The following is a 19,719-nucleotide window of genomic DNA, read 5'->3' as shown; positions in this document are numbered from 1 at the left end:
CCAATGTTACCAATGCACAGATTTTAGGAGAGAAATGATCCTTAGTTTAACTGTTCTTTGGATGTACCTGGAACACCATTGAAATCCTGGCTGGTAACAAATAGAAATTATGAAAATATTAAATAAAGACATAGAGGTGAATACTTGGATGGCTGTTAAATTGTCTTCTTCATCCAGTAGAAAATAGACACTGAAGATTGCCATAGACACCCCAAAATAAAGATACATTCTTTAAAAAATATTCATTGCTTACCACAATATGTTTCAAACTTAAAAACTAGAGAAAAAATGTTAGTACTTTTTTTTTAACTGAAATTCAGCACCATTGCTGAAAGGAGAGAAAATAAACATGTAGTCCACATCATGCAACCGCACATCTTAGACATCAGGACATGCTTAAGACTACGTAGTCAAATTTTTTAAGGCATTCCAGGATTTCACTAGGGTTATAGCTCATGTTTAACATGTATACCCGTTCATCGTTTCTTTAAAACAGAGAAGTTGGTGCTGGAGAGATGGCCAGGCCGTCCAGAGCTCTTGCTGCTCCTGTAGAGAACCCAGGTTGAGTTCTCAGTACACACAGTGAGTGGCTCACAACTGCTTGTAACTCCAGGTCAAGGGGACCTGGTACTGTCTCGTAGCCTCTGCAGGCACCAGACACACTGTAGTCCACATCCATCCATGCAGGCACTTACATATACACGTGAAATAAAAATTAAAATATCTTTAAAAATAAATGAATGAAGTGAAGTTTCAGTTCCTCTCTGGGCTGTGTGTGTCCATTCTGACACATATGATTTTGCTTTCCTTCATGATTAGAGCCCCTGAAAAGCATGTCAGTAGATCCTAGAGAGTAAGGCTTATATTTGTTCTGACTAGTTGTCCTAGTTTGCTTTCTGTTACTTTGATAAACACCTTGACCAACAACTACATAGGGACTACTTACTATAAGGGGTTTATGTCAGCAGACAGTTGGCAGTCTATCATGACGAGAAGCCAGGGCAGGAACCTAGAATCAGGAACTGAAGAAGAGACCCATGCTGCCAACTGGCTTCCTTTCCATGGCTTGTTCAGCCTGCTTTCTTATACAACCCAGGACCATCAGGCCAGAAGCTGAACTGCTCACAGTGGCTGGGTGCTCCCACATCAATCATTCATGAAAACACCCCACAGACCAAGCTGATGCAGGTAGTTCCTGAAAGTTTGTGTCGTCTTGGAAAAAATTAAACAGTGCACTAGTGTCTCTTAGGGATGTGGAAAAGTTCATTTACATGTGAGAATGCATGTACTATCATGAGTAACCTCCTGGCTTAAAGAAATAGTTGCTGAAGCCAGATATGGTGACTCATGTCTTTAATACCAGCACTTGGGAGGCAGAGACAGGTGGATCTCTGAGTTTGAGGCCAGCCTGGTCTACACAGCAAGTTCTAGGATAGCAGGGTTAAAGAGTGCAGCCCTATCTAAAAATGACAAGAAAAAGAAGGATTTTACACCAACATATTATTACCTTCACTTTTTATAATCTGACAAATTAGGGATGGGTAGATGGTTCAGTGTGTAAAAGCTTATCCAGCTCCAATTTCTGTTTTTAAAAGAAAAGATGTCCATAGTCTCTTAATTTTATTTGTAAAATGAGAAATTAGACATTTAAAAATAAGTATCAATTACACCAAAAAGCAGACATAAACTGGTAAAGGCATCACCCACGACAAAGAACTATCCAGTAAATTGTAGCTGTTATTAGGTATTCTTAGTACCAGCAGAGAGGGGCTTCCTGGCACTGGCCACCACTCCCAAATGTCCTGATGACTTGCACTTTGAAACTGTACTGGATCACCTTGCCCAGCTTTAATATATAGGGAGGTGCTTAGTCTCACTGCAACTTGATATGCCATGTTTTGTTGATACTCATGGGAAACCTGCCCTTTCCTAAACAGAAATGGTGGAGGAAGAGTGGATTTGGTGCTGGGTGGGAACAGAGTGGCGTAAGAGGGGGACTGGGAAGAGAGGAGAGAGGGACAACTGTGGAAGGGATGTAAAATAGATAAATAAATATATTTTTTTAAGAAAAGAGAGAAAGAAACTATACTAGCTGACTATCATCTGGACTTCTACCAGGTTTTCAGTCTGTTACTTGCTGTGAATGCTACTTTATGTCTTGCACTTAACTCAGGTCCTGAGAAAACTGTTCTGTGTTACCTCCAGTGTAATACTCCTGCGGATACTACACATTTCCTTTTGTGAATATCAGACCTTAAGGATGTATAAATATACACCCAAGCTTATCTGCTGCTGTAGGTGGCACCAAGCAATGGTCTGAGAACATTTCCATCCCATTAGAGTGTTTGGCCTTGTTAAGTCATCACAGATAAATTTCAGGGTTCCCTACAGTCATTCTTAATTTCAGATGAATAAATTGATGTAAGTTCCTTTTCAAGATCTTTAATCTGGAAATTTGTTTCCTTTCCATAATTTTCCATTTAGTGAAAATGCTCCACAGCATACTACAACAGAGCATTTGCTGCTTTGAAGGTGAATCACTGTGTGCACGAAATGGATGTGTGCCATATACATATATTTGAAATGAAATAAGGTTATATATATATATATATATATATATATATATATATATATATATATATATATTTGCAGTAAGGATTTATAGATCAAGGTCTCAGGCATAGGAAACACAAAACAGAAATAGATGGTTAGGTTTACATTATGATCAAAGGAAGTAAAGTGAGGAGACTTACTACAGAATAGGAGAAAACACTTGTAAACTTTACAATAACAGATGCCAGGAAGATATGGGGGAAACAATGCCTTGCTCACATTTGGGAATGTACATCTGTTGTGGGAAGATGGAATGGAAATGTGTTGTGCTTCGAATATCAGATTTGTCAACAGGTTCACATTTTGCATCCTTGGTCTCAAGCTAGTGATGCTATTTTGGGAAATAATGGAGACTCTAGGAGGAGGAGCCTAACTGGTTGACTGGGTAAGTGGTGATACACCTTTGAAGGTTATGGCTAGTGTCTGGCCCCACTCTCTTCCACCTGTCCACCATGATGTAAGAAGCCTCTCCCACATGTTCACATTGTTACCATGCTCCACCTCAGTTCTGTTGGTTCTCAGCCAAGGACTTGAGCCAAAACCTCTGAAACTGTGATCTGAAGTAAATCCTTCATTTCTTAAGTTGTTTATGTCAGGTAATTTGTCATAACAATATAAAAGCTGATTAATAGTAAGTTCCTTAAAAAAAATTAAACTGCCATGTGACTCAGCAGTCACATTACAGGGTTTGTATATCTATATACATATATCTATATATATTTATAATACCACAACTGAATTAGGATTATAAACTATAAACTTCAGAGGGTATTGTCCAAAATGGACAGAATTTAAATTTAATAATAAATTTAAATTGAAAATAATTTCATTAGTGCTCCTAGTCACGTTTCAATAGCCATACATGATTAGTATCTACCATGCCACACATTGTTAATGTGAAATACTTTAAACATTTAAATATTTGTACAGGATGGCATTTGATGAAGGAATTATCCCAGACTGCCCATATTAGGTCTAAGATTATCTGATTTCATATTTGAGTTGTGTCTTTTTCAAAGTTCTTAGAAATTTTAATGGAGTCTACATCCTTGAACTAAAGTGTAACAAAATATGACATCTGAGACTCAGCAACAGAGTGAAGGGAGTCCATAATCTTCTCTGAAAACCTAAAATAGAAGTTCTCAGAATATTATTCCAAACTAATAGGAGTCATGTGCATGGCATAAAAGAAGTAAGTCCCCAGACCTCCACTGCTTACCAAGAACAGAATCTGAGGCCAGCTTTAGCAACAAGTCCATAAGAAGGCAGGATGATTTCAGATGTCTGTGGGGCACCTACTACATGCTATGAGAGACACATAGGATCCAGAAAATGTACACATATGACACAAATCAGAATCCTAAATCCTGGGCAGTTGAACCACCCCATTAATGACACACAGAGATGAGTTTCTGTCCAGTGAATCACCACAGTAGGAGCCACTTACTGGGCTGGATATAGACAAAGTTTGATGTTCTTTGTTCTTAACCTCCATTGAACCTTAAAGTTTTATTTCATAGGCTCTGTCACTAGGGAGTATTAGTCCTGGCAGTGGACTCATCTAAGACACTTAATCCCCCCTGGCCCCCAATTTAAAAATATTAGATCACTTATATTAATTTTTATTGCAATCCACTCTTTTTAAATTAGAAAATTAGTTTTCCTCAGATTTAAGTTCTCAGCAAAACTAAAGGAAGATAGTTTGCATACATATTGTCCCCATACGTACACGTCCAAGGCAGGAACTCAAGTCTGGAACCTGGAGTCAGGAACCAGAGCAGAGAGCATGGAAGAATTCTGTGTACCAGCTTGCTTTCTGTGGTTTGATCAGTTTCGTTTCTTAGACAGAGTAGCCTACCTGCCTAGGGATGGCTTTGCCCAGAAAAGAGTGGGCCCTACTATATCAATTATCAAGCAGAAAAAACAAAAAAACAAAACAAAACTCTTATAAACATGCCCAGAGGCCAACCTGATGGTGCCAATTCCTAAACTGAGGTTTCCTTTGACCAGATTTGGTAAGTTGACAACGAAGGTTTGACTTGGGGCCAACACATATGTCGTACACACTGTGACCTTCATTTTTTTTTAACTTAATCAGGAATCTTCTCTCATCTGCCAATACAAACAACACACAACATAAACCACCTCAACATTTCATTCACAAAAAAGAAAGCTTTTACCATAAGAGAATCAAGTAAAGCAACTTACATTTCCCAACCTAATTTTTAAACTTTGCTTAATTTTTCATTCTGGTTGTACTCTGAAGAATCTAACTTTGAAAGCTTCTATGTGGCCATGTACACACACTACACACACTACACACACACACACACACACACACACACACACACACACACACACACACTAAATGTTAAGACAATGAAGATTCACTCTCTCTTGAGATATTCATAGCCAACCACTTGGGTATGCACCATTCATTTTTTTAAAAAATAAATCCTAATTTTACATCATCCTGAAATTCTTTTCTGTGACAAAAATCCAGACCCCAAGCACATGTGAGTAGAGGTACTTAAGGAAAATCCCTGGTGCTGTAGAGAAACAGTATGCAACTACCTCTCCATTGCTCCTGAAGAATTATAATACTTCCTTCTAGCTAGATAATTTTAACACATTTCCCAGAGGTTCTTTGGACACTTTATGTGAAAACCCCTTTAACTAAGTATGCCACTTGTGTATTTTCTGCTCATCTGACCAATAAAAGTTTCATGTAGTTTTACACATTTATTATATGTGCTAACACACCCCACCACCAATTTCTTGAAGGTCATGCCTCATTCATTCATTTACTTACTGAGTCATCTATTGTCGACAGATAAAAAATCACTGGTGTAAATGATAATGATAGAAGATAGGAAAAGCAAACAAATTTCTGTTTCAGCTATCTGAGAGTCCACAGTTTAACAGGAGCACAAAGTAAAGGGCAAAGAACACTTGTTGCTGAGTAACTGGTGGGTAAAGGGAGTTGTAAGGAAACCAATTGTTTACGAATGTGATGCACATAAGTCGCTATACGGTAAAGAAGCAGTATAAATTTTAGCTTTCAAATTGAGTCAATTTAAACATTAGGCTCATGACGGGAATGAGGGTGTGCCAATTTAGTGTGGAAGATGCAGATCACAGTACTTTATGGAGAAGAACAGTTTGCTGCAGAAAAGGAAAGTGAACAGGGGAGCAAGACAAAGAGGGCACAGAAGTGGAGTGAGAATGGAACACATTTTTCTGAATACACAAATACAGAAAATATGAAAACCATCACTTTCTGATGTAACAGCGGACAATGCCATCACTTAATTTCCTGGGTTGGGGTTTATTGGGGGTGGTAGGGACTATAGGAGAGGGGGGATGATGTAACCAAAATTTATGTCAACAGTGAAACAGAAGTATATACGAAGTGAGCCTTAAGATTTTTTTTAACATACTATACTATTTTTCTAATTCCCATATTTAAATCATATTAGAGAGCAGTCTGTTTGGTAACTGGACAGTCCTTGAATGCCTTTTTACATTTTTAGATCAGTCTATTTAGAGCTGTTTTAGTACTTGCAGAGGTGAACATTGACATTGCTGAAGGATTGGGGTTTGTGAAAAGACTACCACAAAAAGTGTAACTGTGTAACTGTAACCACTGTAGCCAACATCTGAGCTGTATTCACAGAGCATGGTCATTTGATGGAATGTCAGGGGAAAAAAAGGAGAGTAGCTAAGAAATGTTACACATTTAAGTAAATCACTAAATGTGGTGAGAGTTAGGCATTATTAAACTATCACACACACACACACACACACACACACACACACACACACACACTAGTTGCTCCTTTCTTTCACATGCTCAGTTAGATATTCTTCCTTCTTATTTTGTAAGTCAAACATTAGGTGATAAAGAAAACACAGTTAAGCATTGTTTTCACAGGTTTTCCGGCTCTCATCCAATCATTAGCCCTCTGGTCTGACTTCAGCAGAACACTTGACAGGGTGATACTTTAAAATCCTCTTTTAAAAAATGGAATATTTTCTCAAATGCAAGGCAATGTTGCAATGGGAATTTAAGTGAGGGATATCTTTTTTTTTTCCTTTTCTTTTTTAGGAATTTTTTTTATTCATTCTACATACCAACCACAGATCCCCCTCTAATCCCTCCTCCTACTCCCCCCAGTTATTCCCCTCCACCCAACCACCCAACCCCATCCCCTTCTCCGAAAAGGTAAGGCTTCCCATGGGGAGTCAGCAAAGCGTGGTACATTCATTTGAGGCAGGCTCACTTATGCAGAGGGCCTGGTCTAGTCCCATGCAGGTTCCACAGCTGTTGATCTAAATTTCATGAGTTCCCACTAGCTTGGTTGGGTTGTCTCTGCAGGTTTCCTCATCATGATCTTGATGCCCCTTGCTCATAGAATCCCTCTTCCCTCTTTTCAGCTGGATTTCTGGAGCTCAGCCTGGTTCTTGGCTGTGGATCTCTGCATCTGCTTAAGTGAGGGATATCTTACCATGGAACACACACACCCTTTTGAAGGCCTGAGTCATACCTCAACTTTACATTTACTTTCACCCATATCCAATTTCTGTCTCTCCTGTTTCCATATTTCCTCAGCTTTGATAATGAGAGTCTATGCTCTGGCAAAGAAAGTCAACAGTCCTGTGCTTCTGATCATAAGGTATCTTAATGGCTTATGGTCCTGCAGCTATAAATATTGATTAATTGTAGTACCCATTAATTATTAGTGCACTGTTAATAATATTTTACGTACAGAACTTCTTTCTTTTGAATTGCACCTCTGCAAATAAAATCAATGTAAAAATATTCCATAGATCTCTGCATAATGGTGGAAACAGTTTGAGTGTGTGCTCAGATATTATATATAACATGGCTCAAAATTCTTAGTTAACTTGAGTAGTTACCTCTTATTAATGGTAAAAATGGTTTGTAATGTGCCTTTTTCAACATGAACTCTGTAGATTCAAGAATTCCACTGTAAATAGCCATTTTGCTTGAATTTACAGGCCATAATAACCAGAGGAAAATTATATCTACTTGGGTAAGACTACATCTATTTTTTTCTTAAACAATATTTTATTTAAAAACTATTATCTATAGCAAAGTTTAAAAATTCAAAGTGGCCGGGCGGTGGTGGCGCAGCCGGGCGGTGGTGGCGCACACCTTTAATCCCAGCACTCGGGAGGCAGAGCCAGGTGGATCTCTGTGAGTTCGAGGCCAGCCTGGGCTACCAAGTGAGTTCCAGGAAAGGCGCAAAGCTACACAGAGAAACCCTGTCTCGAAAAAACCAAAAAAAAAAAAAAAAAAAAATTCAAAGTGGTACAAAGATACCCCCACAACAGACTGCTGGCAATGGTTGAGAGACAGCCCGAACTGACCTACTCTGGTGATGGGATGGCCAAACACCCTAATTGTTGTGCTAGAAACCCCATCCAACGACTGAGGAATCTGAATGCAGAGATCCATGGCTAGGCCTCGGGTGGAGCTCTGGGAATCCAATTAGCGAGAAAGAGGAGGGTTTATATGAGCGAGAATTGTTGAGACCAAGGTTGGATAAAACACAGGGACAAATAGCCAAATGAATGGAAACACATGAACTATGAACCAATGGCTGAGGGGTCCCCAACTGGGTCAGGCCCTCTGAATGGGTGAGACAGTTGATTGGCTTGATCTGTTTGGGAGGCATCCAGGCAGTGGGACCGGGTCCTGTGCTCATTGCATGAGTTGGCTGTTCGAAATCTGGGGCCTATGCAGAGTCACTTGACTCGGCCTGGGAGGAGGGGACTGGACCTGCCTGGACTGAGTCTACCAGGTTGATCTCAGTCCGTGGGGGAGGCTTTGCCCTGGAGGAGGTGGGAATAGGGGGTGGGCTGGGAGGAATGTGAGGGGGCAGGAGGGGGGAGAACAAGAGAATCCGTGGCTGATATATAGAACTGAACTGTATTGCAAAATAAAAAAATAAGAAAAAAAAAATCAAAGTGGTAAATAAAACCAGTTTGGGTTTAAAAATACCCCCCAAAAGACAGTTTGGGAAGTAATGGATTTGTTACTCAAATTGCTTTATCAACCACGTACTTCAACTGATCAACTTCATTAAAACCATACTTTAGAATCAAATCCACATCAGTGGATAATACCAGTGTTTCTAAAATGATTATTGAGACTTCTCTTCATTAAGAATTATTTGAAACATATTCTTTCTGAATGATTCTATTAAATTTTCCCATGCCCACTGGATAAAATCAGAAAGCTGGGCACCATTTTCTTGATTGTGGAGATATCCAATATTAGACTCTAGACTTTTGCAAAAATGTCATAGAATTGGACCCTTACTACTAATGACCATAGTGGCCCCACAGATATTCAGCAGGAAATGCTAAAATAAGTTGGGCTATGAGAAGATGATAAATCTATACTCATCAGATATAAATATTAATTTGACGGATTTCAAATAAGATCCATAAAGTTGAGAAAAGATTAAGCACAAAAGTCAACAAGAAATATATCTCTTTTAGTAAATAGAAGCACTATTTTATATGGTTGATAGTGCATATCAGCTATTATAATATGCCAAGAACTCAGCCTTTGAGACAATCTTCTTTAACCACTTTTCCTTATGAAAAAAAAAAACTATGGTTCAAAAATAGCTTATAAATTTACTTCTTTGAGGCTGATGTTATTATGAAAATTCAAAATATTCTTTCAGTCAGTTGTCCCCATTGTAGATATTTCAGGTTATTAAATTACTCAGAACTAAGGATCTTTTAGAAAAGCATAACATCAAGTAGCCTATTTGTGCAGCATTCTGAGTTATTTGGGAAATCTGTGTGAGTTTGACATGCTAGGTTTGTGGAAAGAACTAAGGACTGGGCAACACAAGGTCCTCGGCATGGAGGAATCCATTGTCAGAAAGACTGACTCATCTCAATGCAATAGTGAAGTCTCATTTTATAAGTATGGACTAATGTGTGTTGCAAGAACAAATCCCACAGTTAGAGAGAGCCTCTTCTATCCAGGATGCATTTGAGTCACTTATTATCTAAGGATTTGAGCAAATGGGAAACTATTTCCCACCTGAAAGGGGCCATGACTGTGTCCTCCCCACAGAGAAGGTGAAACTGAGACCCTGGTTTCCTTCCTCTTCATTCTTGCGGACTTGGTGGGCTTGCTGAAACAAAAGAATGTGGCAAAGGCAGTGCTGTGTGCTTTCAGAGCTTAAGTCATACAAAGACTTGTTTGAGCCTCTTGGAATGTTCATTCTGGGGACACAGAGATGCCACGAAGAATTCAGGTACACTTAGACCTGTATGGCCACTCAGAGTGGTTGTAGAGAAAGGAATGGAGACAGAAATAGAGACAGACTGAGAAATTTCCACATATACACTAGGGAAGAGAGTGAGAGAGGAGAGATATGAACGGAGAGAGGAGAACAGGAGAGAGGAGAGGAGAAAGAAGGAGCAGGAAAAGAGGAGGGAGAGAATGAGAAGAGGGGAGGAGAGAAAATGGAAGGGAGAAGTACCTACAGAGGAAGAAATAGAGGTAGAGATAAAGACAAACACACAGCTTCAATCACACAGAAAGACAGAATCGCAGAGTGAACGAGACGGAGAGGATAGTCACAAACGTAGGGGTTAGTGTTTGGGAGGAGAGGGACGGAGATAAAGAGAGGAAGATAAAAGAGGAAAATGGAGAAAGAGAAACAAACAGACACACATACAGAATAAGAGAGAAAGAGGCACATACATAAGTGTGTGGAGAGAGAGGGAGAGAGGGAGAGAGGAAGGGAGGGAGGGAGGGAAGGAGGGAGGGAGGGAGAGAGAGAGAGAGAGAGAGAGAGAGAGAGAGAGAGAGAGAGAGAGAGAGAGAGAGAATCAAGTAGTATCAAGCCATCTTAGCTTGGACATCTGAATCAAGAACTTATGAAACCATTTGCAATGTTCTAGCACAGGGAAATTTAAAAAAAAAAGAAATTGAGCTTACGGCCAAAATCAAGTTAGTATACACGAGTCTGTATGTGAAAGGCTGCAGCCATCTCCAGCTAGTCAAGATTCTTAGCTATATTCACACTTATTGTAAAACAGAGTGGGCAATGCCCATCTGAAGTTCTGACCCTAGAAATTGTGAGCATAATGCAGTTTTTGATGGATTACCCACCGAGTATCGCTATTGATAATTTATAGCATTGGATAAAATCAGGGTAGTAGAGGAAGATGTTGGCTAGTAGTGAGAAACAGAGACAAGAAAAAGGGAAAGTCTTGTCTGTAAGGTTAAAACCAGGAGATATTCACCTTATACTTTGAGACACTACAGACGATGGAGCTACAGTTGATTTGGGGTTAAAAAAAATGAAAGTATCACTTCTCTAAGAGCAGCAAGCACCTTGCTACTTTGGATTTCCTGACATCATGGTGGCTTGACTCTGTGTCTTCTACACTAACCACCATTCACCTTCATAGACTCCCCATGTACACTAACTCTACATTTTGCAAAGCTCGTTCTTCGTGGATATCTTTGCCTCTCCTCACTTATGCTAAAACATTTCCATCCAGGAAAACAATTTGACATACTCAATCCAATTCAGAGCAATTCCAATTTATCACCCTTGCCTATATCTTTCCTAATTCCAGTCTGTAATACACAGACACTTGCTTACTCAACCTTTAATCTAAATTGCTGTGTCAGGAATCCGCAAGACCACTCAATGATTCATTAGGAGAACTTACAGGACTTGGCACATGGTCATACTTATGGCTATGATTTATTATAGTGCAAAGACACAGAGCAAAATCAGCAAAGAGAAAATGTGCATGGGGCCATGTCCTGGGGAAAATAGACAACAGATCCCAAATTTCTTCTCCTTTCTTGGTGGAGTCCAAAAAACCAAACAATTATACCAGCAAGTAGCTGTGGTGAGGTGTTAAAGGTTATCATATCAGTCAACATTATTTGAAAGTCTGTCTTCAGTTTTTGAGTGGTAGTTGGCCACTTCACTTACATTCCCCTTTTAGAAGAAAAGTAGGTGTTGAACACACCATGTTGATTATGTAACTATTTTGGGTGTATGGGTTCTTTACTATCACTCATAGAAATGAGAATTCTTTTGAAATCTAAGCTTATATGTCATCAAAAGACCACTACCATAGCCTGGCCTTTTCAATTATATGCTCAGGTCTGCTACATGAATTCTTTTATGAATAATAGATAACATGTTTCAGATTCAGAAAGTGCAAAAGAAAGCTCCATTTTATAGCCCAATAGTTACTGAAATTTCAAATTACTCTTTATTGTAATTATATTACTTTGACTTAAGTAAACAATCTCCTGAAAGCGTTCTTGACTCCTGCTGTCTGCCTTCTACCAACATTCAACTTATCAATACGTTCTGCTGTCTCTACCATTAAACCAGAGCCAGAATCTGATCACTTTTGATCATTACCTTCACCTGGTTGAAGCTACGGTTGCATTTTGTCTTGATTCTTTCAATAGAGGTCTCATTGGGGATGTTTCTTATACTTTTGGTCTTTTTAACTTTCCAACCACAGCCAAGGTGACCCTCTAAAATTTAATATGAATTATGTTATTTTTTTCCTCAAAGTCTAGGTTTTCCTTTCATATTGTAATCACAATCCCATCATATTCAATAAGCCCGTCTAGATGGCTTTCTTTCCTGGACCCATCTGACTGCAATGCAAACTCCCAGCTTTTCTACTTCAATCTCACTTGCCCTCTTCTAGGCCATCTAAGACACCAAGGACACTCTTGGCTCATGGCTTTTTACTTTTCCCACTCTCAGAAACTATAATAAGTATCGTTTCTAAATGAACTCTAAGTAGCAATGTGTTCTGTGCTTACTTTACATGAAATGTAATATTCGATCTGTACCTTGTTTGCTTTTTCCCAAAGTGCAGTTTATGCCTGAATATTATTATTCTTGTCTATTAATTTCATTGTATAATTCTACTTTATGTGTGTCAGGATGCTTTGACTTTTTCTCTGTCCCCACAGGCTTCAACAGTGTTTGCATGCAGTAGGTGCTCAATGAGTACTGGATGAATATATTTCTAGGTATTATCTCAGGTTTAAATAAATCATGACTGATTATGTTCCTGAATTTAATGACTAAATGATTCATGAAAAGCTAACAGCTTGAAAACATTAAACATTTTTAATATCAAAATACTGTAAGGTAAGTAAAATATTTTTTATTACAGTTATAAGTATGTTAGATATTTCTTGAAAATATGACATACTTTGGGAAGAGCTCTATTTAAGTGACTTTAAATCCTTGTGGAAAGGTATTTTAGAAATTCTTCATGTCATATGAATATTTATCTCTATTAATGTACATAGACATATACATAGACATTTCATAATAATTTATAGTAATATTTTATTATATGCCTTACATATTCACTACACACATGTAAACACACATAATTATTACCTACAAGTTCAGTTGTCAAAAGCATGAAATATAGTGAGAATATTTATTATTTCATTTTGGAAATATACACTTGAATCAAATCTAGGATTTCAGTATTCAGGTGCATTTTATCTATACAGATTGAAGAAATTGCTTAGAACTAGCTCTGTGCCTCTGTTATAATTATAGCTAAAACAATATATACACTTCATTGTTGTTAAAGTTAAATATGGTGATTAATGTGCTGTTCATGTTATGTATCAACTTGACTGGGAGAAGGGATGTCCAGATAGATGATACAATGATGAGCACATTTTAACCAGAAGACCAATTAAAAGTCATAGTGTGTCATCCAGCCAGTTGAGCCTGGCTATTCAACAAAGTGTGGAGGAGAGGCGATTGTGCTTTCTTGTACTGCCCTTGGATGTCTCAGCTCTAGATTCTCAGGCTTCAGTGCCTGATTGCTGAATGTGACTCCTGGTTGACCTGGGTCTCCAAGTGTGTAGAGGTCACATGTTGCAGTTGAGCCAATTACTGTAATAAATTATCTTATGAATATATATGTACATACATATGTAAATATTTGATAAGATATTTAATAGAGTGGAGTTAAATTCTTGGGATATACTTTTCTATGAAAAATATTAATAAAATTTATATATATTCAGGGTTGCATTTTTTTTCTGAAGATGTGTAATGATATAATTTTAATACACATATTTCAGAGATGTACTCAGTGCAGGGCCTCAGTGAATGCAACTATAGCATCATGGTCCTCATTCAAAACACAGCAGCACTAATGGATTGTCTACATCCTAAATGAAATGATATTCTGGTCTATAAGAATCTTTATGATGAAATATTTGCTTTACATTCACCTGTGAGGAGGGAAAATCCACTTAAATTTCCACTTATTTCATAATGAGTGGATTAATGAAGGACAAAATATCAGCCAGCACTTTCAATAAAGCAACTAGAATCGGGACACATTTAAGTGTGTTCAACAAAAAACAGAGTGGAGTTGGATTCTCGGTACATACTTCTCTATGCAAAGATGCTTAAAGTGGAGAAATTTCAAGTCTGAGAAAGTTACAGATAATTAACATGAGTAAAGGTGAAATTATACTATTAGCAATATATGCCCACCCCAAACAAGGAGATAGTAAAAGAATAAACTCAATTAAACTGTTAAAACACCCAGTTATTCAGTGAAACTATACCTTCATTTATTCCTCCCACATCTGGAAAACACACTATTAACATGAATCTCTCTTTTACTAAAACTTAAATAGCAGAATTTTAGTCTCTATATGTGTGTTACTGTGTGTATGTATAGTATGCATTGATTAGTGTAAATATATGTGTATGAGTGTGTGTATAGTTCAGAGGTAGATGTTGGATGTCTTTTCTTTTTTAATTGTTATTCACTTTTTGTTTTTGAGATAGGTTCTCTGGGTGAACTGAAAGTGCATTGATTCAAGTAGGCTGAATGACCAATGGACATTGGGGACCTTTCTGTGTCCCCCATATCTAACTCTGGGAGTTATAAACATATACTACCATGCCTAGCTTTTAAATTCTGTTCTAGGATTTCAAAATTGGATGCTTACACTTGTGAAGCTGCTGTGGGATGGTCTGTATGTCAAATGTGTTGCTGATTGCTCAATAAATAAATCACTGATTGGCAGTGGCCAGGCTTCTTGCTAACTGTTCTTACAGCTTAAATTAATCCATTTCTATTAATCTATACCTTGCCACGTGGCTTGTGGCTTACCGGTACTTTACATCTTCCTAATCCTGATGGTGGCTGGCAGTGTCTCTCTGACTCAGCCTTCCACTTCCCAGCTCTATTCTCCTCCTTGTCCCGCCTATACTTCCTGCCTGGCCACGGGCCAATCAGTGATTTATTTATTGACCAATCAGCAACACATTTGACATACAGACCATCCCACAGCATGAAGCAGGCATTTTTACTGACTGAATCATTTCTATAGCCCAGTAGCAAGCATTCGTAATAGGTTAGTAAGTTAATCACTTAGCAACCCAAGAACATTTTTAATTTATGGTTGCACCAAATGAATAATGGGTCTAGATTCTGCATTTTCCCCAGTCTGCTGTTCCAATGAGACTTAAAAGTCCCTTTTCCATTAGAAGAATCTCAAATACATGTTGAGTATTAGTTCTACCCCTCAAAACTTTTACTTCAGTCATATGACTTATATTTTTACTTAAAATCTGACCAACAGAATATAAACTATTGTAGAATACCATTTTAAAAGCCACAGCAACATTTTAATGTTTCCATCATCTTCCACTCAAAGGGCTTATCACAGGGCACAGCATTATCTAATTTGGGATGTGAACTAAGACACAAAATGTGTGGTGTGCTCTAGATATTATTGTGAAAAATAGCATCTTGTACCTACCCACAGTCACCCTTCAGCCCTACTTTCTTACTTCTAACAGACATTTGATACTTACTGAGGTGAATTTCTCCTAAACTCAGAGTAAACTGTTATCCCAACAACTGAGTTATGAATCATAATTGTGTGAGGTAAATTTTGGTAATCTCATTACTCTTCACTTAGGAGTAATAACATAACTCAGTTATGGCTAATGATACTTGCACAGAATAGTCTGGTGAGAGATTCTTTTTTTTTTTCTTTTATTTAAATTTATTTTTCTTCCTTTGATGAAAATTGATTTTTTTCTCATATAATATATTCTGATTATAGTTTCCCCTCCCTCTATTCCTCTCAGTTGATCTCCACTTCCTCTCCCTTTTTGGATCCGTTTCCTTTATCTCTTGTTGGAAAAGAACATGATTAGAAGAGATCATTTCAAAGGGAAGTATAGAACTTCAAGGGGAGGAACTTCTCACCTCACTGTCCCTCCCACTTCCTCCTGGTGCATGCAGCAAAGCTAAGATATCTTCTCCAAAATGGATGTTAGGGTTGATTTGCCATTTTGACAGGCCTAAGATCTGGGTCTGTTAAGAGGTAATTCAGCCAGAGAGGGCTCTGCCAACCTGAAAGAATTATTCTCACTATGTGTGGACAAATGATACAAGGAGTAGGTTTATGAGGAAAAATATGAGTTTTGGCCAATGTTCTCTGTGTAGCTTGTGTATTGACGTGTCCTTCACAATTCATCATACAGAATGGAGACTCTCTAAGTGCAGGGGCCAAACTTTTCAACCTACTGAATTCCCAAAGTGTGGAGTTAACCATCTAATACAGTATGAGACACTGTATTATAACAGAATATAGATGAATTTCTAAGTGGTCTTATTAAATGAAAAAAAAAACGGAGCCAAATATAGGGGTGAAAGCCTTAGAGAGATCAGGGAAATAGGGAAAGTCACAGCCAACCTTACCTCACCAACTCTCCAGCTTCCAAATGTGTTACTTCCTGTCTACCCATGTCTATATGCCTTGCTGTTCTGCCATCTGATTTGCTCTCTCTGTCCAGCTACATAACTTCCTCTTCCTACACAGCTCTGTTATTTTCTGTCTGTACAGACCTCCAGACCTCCATGGTTAACTAGTGTTGGAATTAAGGCATGTGCCACCACACTTGGCTCTGTTTCCAGTGTGGCCTTGAACACACAGAGATCCTGCCTGCCAAGTGATAGGATTAAGGGTGTGTGCTACCATGACTGACTTCTTTGTTTACTTATAATGGCTGACCTTTTCCTCTGATTTCCAGGCAAGCTTTATTTATTAAAGCACAAATAAAATATCACCACATGTCAGCACAAATAAAATACCATCACAACAGTAGGTAGATTGTCACTGTATTGGCTACTATTTGTGAAAAGCCAAATAAAAAGGAGAGGAAGTGGGAAGACAGAAAAATCTTTGGACCTTTATAACATTTCTGAAGTAGTTCATCAGTCTGCTTTTAGTTAATAGTATAGAGAAAGAAATATTATTCAAGGGTTAGCAACAGGGTTGCAGTGTGAGAAACACATTCTTAGGACTTAGAAACTGTATACATATCATAGTGTGTAATTACAGAAACCTAGATGAGGTGGGCCAGTCATTTGATATGGCCTCTTTGTTGTACCCGTTTCTCGAAACCCCCAGAGACCACCAAGGAGCCAGTTTCTGATGCACTATTCAGATTCAACCTGGGCCACCACACAGCAGATGGAAGGAAATGTGGCGGCGGCCACGAGCCCAGATGTAGAGAGGTTAGACTTTTGGCGGGGAACCACAACTTGCTGAACAGGATTATCTGGACTGCTCAGCAGGATTATCTATATATCTTCAAGGGCCATAAGCTGCAGACAGGATGTCTGCAGGAGGATACTGCTCTGGTCCTTCCTGGAACTGAGTACAGCAGGTGGTCTGAGACGGTGGCCCTTTCCCTAAGATAGAGCCTGTAAAGTTAAGTCTAGGCCTTCACATCTTGACTAATGATACAGTATACATGAAGCCTTTAAGGACAATGTGAGGGCTTCAAAGACTACAACTGTACTTTTATTTTTTTAATAAATAGAAGCAACATATTATAATGATTAAAATATCATACAGTAAATAATATACCAGTACCAGTTATTTATGATAATTAACAATCATTAGGTTATCTGTATGATGTCATATTTTATATGCCTGGTTGTTTAATATTTTTTACAGGAGCATCAATACAAATATGAGATCAAAACATTGTGCTAAGTTATTGTGACCAAATGTCATTATGTCAAATTAACCTTTACCATACTCATTTGTTTAAGCCACTACCATTTGGTTGTTCTATCACTTGAACCTAAATCCACTTTTACTTGATTGCAGATATACTTCTTAATCATGTTAACAATACTGATTGGGTAAGAAATTAAATTTATATTTAAGCTCAAGTCTTCTGGCTCTCTAGCTGATATGTGTTAAAATGTATTAGCTCAAGAGACCATAAGAAAGTATTGTACTACTCTAAAATGGGACTATTTCTTTCTTTCTTTTTTTAACTAAGTTTTTTTGTCTATTCATTTTACCTACCAATCACAGATCCCCCTGTTCCCTCCCCTCCAGGCTCTCCTTCCCTACCCCCCCCATTTCATCTTACAAGAAGGTAAGGCCTCCCAGGGGAGTCAACAGAGCCTGGTACATTCAGTAGAGGCAGGCCTAAGCCTCTCCCCCTGCCTCAAGGCTGTGCAAGGTGTCCCACCATAGGTAGTGGGCTCCACAAACCCAGCTCATGCACCAGGGATGGATCCTGATCCTACTGCCAGGGGGCCCATTAAGCAGATCAAGCTACACAACTGTCTGGCTTATGCAAAGGGCCTAGTCCAGCTATTTCATTGTTATTGTTACAGAACTGATTGTCCCTGGGATGGGTATAAACCATGTGGTTACCAGAGTGTCCTCTGGATTCATTTTTACTTCTCTTTTGCCATACCATATCACAATTCATATTTAACAAAAAGTTTAAATGTAATAAGAAAGGACTTTCAGTAATCATGTTTCTGTTGGCTCCAGTATGCTGGGCAATCTCCCACAGTTCACTCTTATAAGTATATTAAGCAATGGACTCTTTTCATGTCATATTAAATCCTTCTACTCCATTCCAGAAAATAAATATTCATTTTCCAAATAAGAGTGCATTGATTTTTTTCACAAAACCATTTTTAATAACATTTACTGTCTCAGCATTTCAAGTTTGAACTATGCTAAACTCAGCGGTTTTGGTTCAGGGATAAGTGACCCCTGGCTTTCACGCTGGCTTTCCAAATAATGCAACGTCTTGAGCTGGCACTTAGGCTGAAGATGTGCTTCTCACAGTTTATTACCTGGACTTTGGGCTCCTCATTTATGTCCCACCTCTTCAAATTATGCTGTCTGTGGCATGCTGAAGTTTTCTCATCATATAGGCCTCCTTCTTCCCGAAAGAGTTTGTGGAAAGTGTAGAGGACCAGCCCCCCCACTTATTTACCCTAGGAACTCTTGAGGGATGAGGGATAAGAGACTTAGTTAGAAATAGAGGGGGAGAGAAAACACAGGATAGACTCGAGTGGGCCTAGATCCTTATCCAAACAGGCCCAGAACTTTATTCCAAAGTTCTGTTTTAACAATGCCAAGGGGTGGAGCAAAAGACCTCCCCCTTGCTAGTTACAGTCACCTGGTACCCAGGCCCGTGGTCCAATCAACCTCTTATGCAGTCCTGCTGGGTACAGCCATGAGGAAACCTAGTGGGCTCCCACAGGAAAGAGAAGAAAGAATTAATGTTCCTTTACATTAAGGGCTGAGGTCTCTGGACAAAGGAACCAGGATTTGTGGTTAATATTCTCAGTAAGTAAACCTTCACCTGTACCAGGTCCCATCTCTTTGTTGGCTTTTTTTTTTAAATAATAGGATCCATACACATTTAGAATTTTTAAAAATAAGATTTTTTTTTCCAAAGGACACCCATTTCCATGAACCTGATCTTAGCAACTATCTAAAGCAGGCAAAACAGCATCCATGCTCACCAAAACACCAAGCACCAGAAGCTTCAGGAACATTTCATAATGTATTGAAAGACTCCTCTCTACTCTGGATCTGAAAACCACTCAGTGTCATTTTAAACGTATAGCTATGATAGTGCTTAAATAATATCACTAAAATTAATTAAAGGTTTTAGGCTTTAATTATAAAGGTGGAAAATTATATGAATACATACTGAAGAA

The sequence above is a fragment of the Peromyscus californicus genome, unplaced genomic scaffold (genome assembly GCF_007827085.1).
Source record: "Peromyscus californicus insignis strain IS unplaced genomic scaffold, ASM782708v3 Scaffold_16__1_contigs__length_79575227, whole genome shotgun sequence".
Lineage (NCBI taxonomy): Eukaryota > Metazoa > Chordata > Mammalia > Rodentia > Cricetidae > Peromyscus > Peromyscus californicus.
The sequence above is the reverse complement of the archived record's forward strand: the minus strand, read 5'-3'. Positions refer to the sequence as shown.